The sequence below is a fragment of the Nycticebus coucang genome, chromosome X (assembly GCF_027406575.1).
Source record: "Nycticebus coucang isolate mNycCou1 chromosome X, mNycCou1.pri, whole genome shotgun sequence".
Classification (NCBI taxonomy): Eukaryota; Metazoa; Chordata; class Mammalia; order Primates; family Lorisidae; genus Nycticebus; species Nycticebus coucang.
This window is the reverse complement of record NC_069804.1, coordinates 38221705-38226797: the sequence shown is the minus strand read 5'-3', so window position 1 is coordinate 38226797 and position 5093 is coordinate 38221705. Positions and strand designations below refer to the sequence as shown.

Genomic DNA, 5093 nt, shown 5'->3' with positions numbered 1-5093 from the left:
ATGGCTAAAGGTGACCCCAAGAAACCAAAGGGCAATGCCTATGCCTTCTTTGTACAGACATGCAGAGGAGAACATAAGAAGAAAAACCCAGAGGTCCCTGTAAATTTTGCAGAATTTTCCAAGAAGGGCTCTGAAAGGTGGAAGGCAATGTCTGGGAAAGAGAAGTCTAAATTTGATGAAATGGTAGAGGCTGATAAAGTCGGCTATCAAGGGGAAATGAAGGATTATGGACCAGATAAAGGAGGAAAGATGAAGGACCCTAATGCCCCCAAGAGGCCACCGTCTGGATTTTTCCTCTTCTGTTCAGAATACCACCCCAAGATCATTTCTACAAATCCTGGTATCTCTATTGGAGATGTGGCAAAAAAGCTGGGTGAGATGTGGAATAACTTAGTGACAGCGAAAAGCAGCCTTACATCACTAAGGCAGCGAAGCTAAAGAAGTATGAAAAGGATGTTGCTGACTATAAGTCTAAAGGAAAGTTTGATGGTGCAAAGGGTCCCACTAAAGTTGTCAGGAAAAAGGTGGAAGAGGAAGATGAAAAAGAAGAGGAGGAGGATGAATAAAAACTGTTTATTTGTAAAAACAAAAAACAGACAAACAAAAAATCCTACTAGGTGGTGCCCTTAACTCAGTGGGTAGGGTGCTGGCCACATACACCAAGGCTGGCGGGTTCAAACCCAGCCTGGGCCAGCTAAGCAACAATGACTACAGCAACAACAACAAAAAATAGCCTGGTGTTATGGCAGGTGCCTGTAGTCCCAGCTACTTGGGAGGCTGAGACAAGAGAATCGCTTAAGCCCAAGAGTTTGAGGTTGCTGTGAGCTGTGACAACACAGCACTCTACTGAGGGTGACACAGTGAGACTCTGTCTCAAAATAATAATAATAATCATAAAAAGAAACAGCCTATTTATTGAGTCAAGGATTTTTACTGGCAATTTTGATAGGGAATTGCCACAAAACCTTTTTCAGAAGTATATAATTAAAGAAATTTTGATTGCTAGTTGATGAGTTCAGCATTCTGGTTAGCAAAATATAATTGAATGTATAATGGAAAGATATACCAGCTTGGAGGTGCTATGGTTAATCAGTACTTGGCTTGATAAAAGAATACACAGTATGTAAGTTCAAACTTAATGTGTTTAAAAGCCATTGCTGTCAACTTTTCTGATAAAGCTCAGGCTGACTGATCCTGGCCAATAAAATAAGAAATCTGTTATATGATGTAACATGTATAACAGATACTACAAAAAAAAAAAGAAAAAAAATGAGGACTGTGTTTCCTTAAATTTAGTTTTTAGGAAATGCTACTATCTTTTACTCTTCTGAGTCAATCATACTCTCCTCCTTTTTATTAATACTTTAATTGAAAAATCATAATTTTATAAAATTTATGGAGGACAATTGATGCTTTAAATAGGTATACAATATCCGTATTCTATTAAATCAAGCTAATTAACATATCTACCACCTCACTTAGTGGACATTTTTTGTAGTGATACAGTTGAAATTTAATTCCTTGGTTATTCTGAAATGTACTGTGTAATATTATTGACTATAGTTACCCTGAAGTGCAATAGATCACAAATCTTATTCCTTCTGTCTAGCTGAAACATTGTACGCTTTGATTGGAAATTCTCCATTTCCTCACTCTCCCCACTCTTAGCCTCTAATAACCATCATTCTACTGTCTGCTTCCATGAATTCAATTTTTTTAGATTACATATAAAAATGAGATTATGTGGTGTTTGTCTTTCTGTGCTCAGCTTATTGCACTATTTCACTTAGTAAAATGTCCCCTAAATAACACAATTTTATTGAGAAGACAGACTTTAATGACATTATGCCCTAAATAACAAAAGTTTGTTATTTTTAATGCTTAATATTATACACACACACACACACACATATATATGGAAATATATAAATGGAATAGATGGATTTACATATATTAAACCATTCTTGCATCAAAGGGAGAAATCCTACTAGATTATGGTGAATAATTGTTTCATTGTTTCTTAATATGGTGTTGATTTCAGTGTGCTAGTACTCTGTTAAGGATTTTTGCATTTATGTCCATAAGCAATATTGTCCTGTAATTTTCTTTTTTTAATATTTTTTTTCTCTTTTTTTTTTTTTTTGCAGTTTTTGGGTGGGGCTGGGTTTGAACCCACCACCTACGGCATATGGGGCAGGCACCCTACTCCTTTGAGCCACAGGGGTCGCCCCCCTGTAATTTTCTTTTATTGTAGCATCATTGTTTTGCTTTGATATCAGTGTAACGCTGGACTCATAAAATGTTTGGAAATACTCCTTAAATTTTTTGGAAGAGTTTGAGAAGGTTGGGTATAATTTCTTATTAAAATGTTTGATATAATTCAGCTGTGAGTTCATCTGTCCCTGGGCTTTTCATTGATAGCAGAATTTTATTACTCAGTCAATATCCTTACTCATTATTGATCTGGTCATCTTTTCTATTTCTTTATAATTAAGTCATAGTGGGCTTTATGTGTCTAAGAATTTATCAGTTTTTTTCCAGTTTATCCAATATTTTGGCATACAATTATTTATGATCCTTTTTTATTGGTATCAGTCATAATGTCTCCACTCCCATTTCTGATTGTATTTATTTGAAATTCTTTTCTTTTTTTGTAGTTAAGCTAGTCAAGAGTTTATCAATTTTTTTATATTTTCAAAAAAACATTTCTTCATTCCATGATTTTTTCTGTCTTTTTTTAGTGTTTATCTCATTTATTTCTCTTTTATCTTTGTTATCTATTTCCTTCTGCTAACTTAGGGCTCTGTTCTTCTACTAGTTCCTTGAGGTATATGTTAGATTGTTTATTTGAGATCTTTCTTGCTTTTTAATATAGGGATTTAGTTCTATAAATTTCTGTCTTAGTATTATTTTTGCTTTGTTCTATAAATTTCAGTGTATTGTATGTCAATTTTATTAGTTTCAAGTTAGTTATGTTTTATTTCTACCATGACTCATTGATTGTTTAGAAACATGTTGTTTAATTTCCCCATATTTGTGAATTTTCCAAGATATCTCCTATTATTGATTCTCTATTGTGATTTAAAAGGTACTTGATATGATTTCAATCCTCTTTAATTTGTTAAGACTTGTTTTTTTGCCTAACCTATAATCTATGTTGATGAAGGATCCATGTGTGGTTGAGATGAAAGTACGTTATGTTGTTGCTGATGGAATGTTCTGTTTCTGTGGGCTGTGTCCATAACAGTCTAAAGTACAATTTAAGTCTGATGTTTTCTTATTGATTTTCTATCTAGATAATCTTTCCATTGTTGAAAGTCTGGTACTGAAGCCCCTCACTATTATTGTATTGCAGTCCATCTCTTCCTTACATCATTTAATAATTTCTTTATGTAATTACATGTGCCAGTGTAGTGTCCATATATATTTATAATTGTGCCATCTTCAAGAATTGAATCATTTATCATTATTTAATAGTCTTCTTTATCTCTTTTTATAGTTTTTGACTACTTTATATGATATAAGTAAGTATAATTAACCCTGCTGACTTTAGATCTGTGTTTGAATAGAATATATGTTTCCGTAGTTTTACTTTCAGTCTATGTGTGAACTTCCTATTATTAAAGTGAGTCTCTTATGGACAGCTTATGGTTGGATCCTAGCTTTTTTAATCAATTCAGTCACAATGGCTTTTTATTGGAGAACTTGATCAACTTATGTTCAAAGTAATTATTGATATGTAAGAACATGCTACTACCATTTTGCAATTTGTGCCCTGTTATTCTGTACATCTTTTATTAATCTTGTCCTTTTTTACCATCTTCCTTTGTTATTTGATGGTTTTTCGTGGTGTTCTATGGTGTTTCTTCTTTATATTCTGTGCATTTACTATAATTTTTTTTTCCTTTGGGGTTACCATGAAGCTTGCATTAAATATTTTATACTTAAAACAGACTATTTTAAGCTAATAACAACTTAATTTTAATCACAAACAAAAAAATTACTTTCACTCAACCTCTCAACATTCGATGATTTTAATACCAAAATTTATCATTTTTGTAATTTATATTCCTTAGCAATTTACTGTAGCAATTGTTTTTAATTGTTCTGACTTTTACCCTTGCTAGCAGAGATAAAGTTGCTTTACAAACCATCCCTATGATATTATAGTATTCTGAATATGACTACATATTAGGTATGCTATTGAGTGTTTACTTTCATATGTTTTGTGTTATTCATTAGCAGCCTTTCATTTCAACTTAAAGAACTCCTTTTAGCAATTCCTATAGAGTGAGCCTAGTAGTGAACTCCATTAGCTTTTATTTGTTTGAGAAAGTTTTTATTGCTCCCTAATTTTATTTATTTATTTATTTATTTATTTATTTATTTATTTTTGAGACAAAGCCTCACTCTGTCACCCCGGGTAGAGTGTCATCACATCACTCTTTGGCTCAAGTAATCTTCTTGCCTCCAGTGTAGCTGGGACTACAGGTGCCTGCAATAGCACCTGGGTAGTTTTTCTATTTTTTAGTAGAGAAGGGGTCTCTGTCTTGCTCATGCTGGTCTCAAACTCCTGCGTTCAAGCCACCCACTTCAGCTTCCTAAAATGCTAGAATTATAGGCGTCAGCCACCACATATGGCTTGCTCCCTAATTTTTGAAGGACAGTTTTGCCCAGTAAATTATTATTGATTGGCATGATTTTTTCTTCCACACTTTGACTATATCATCACCCTCTCTTCTGGACTGCAGGATTTCTGCCAAAAAATCCAGTAATAGATGTACTGGAACTCCCTTGAATGTCATGCATATCATATCTTTTGCTCCTATCAGTGGTTTTGCCTTTGATTTTTGATAATTTGATTAGGGTGTGTATTGGTGAACTCCTCTTTAACTTGAGTTTGTTGGAGACCTTTGAGCTTTCTGTAAGTTTGTTTTCTTTTCTTTCTTTCTTTCTTTTTTTTTTTTTTTTAGAGAGATAGAGTCTCACTTTGTCGCCCTCAGTATAGTGCATCACAGCTCACAGCAACCTCCAGCTCTTGGGCTTAGGCGATTCTCTTGCCTCAGCTTCCCAAGTAGCTGGGACTACAGGTG

General features: G+C 33.8%; 1 pseudogene; it reads left to right on the top strand.

Moving 5' to 3' along the window:
- On the top strand, positions 1 to 566 carry LOC128578144 (high mobility group protein B3-like; annotated as a pseudogene).
- The last annotated feature ends 4527 nt before the right edge of the window (positions 567 to 5093 follow it).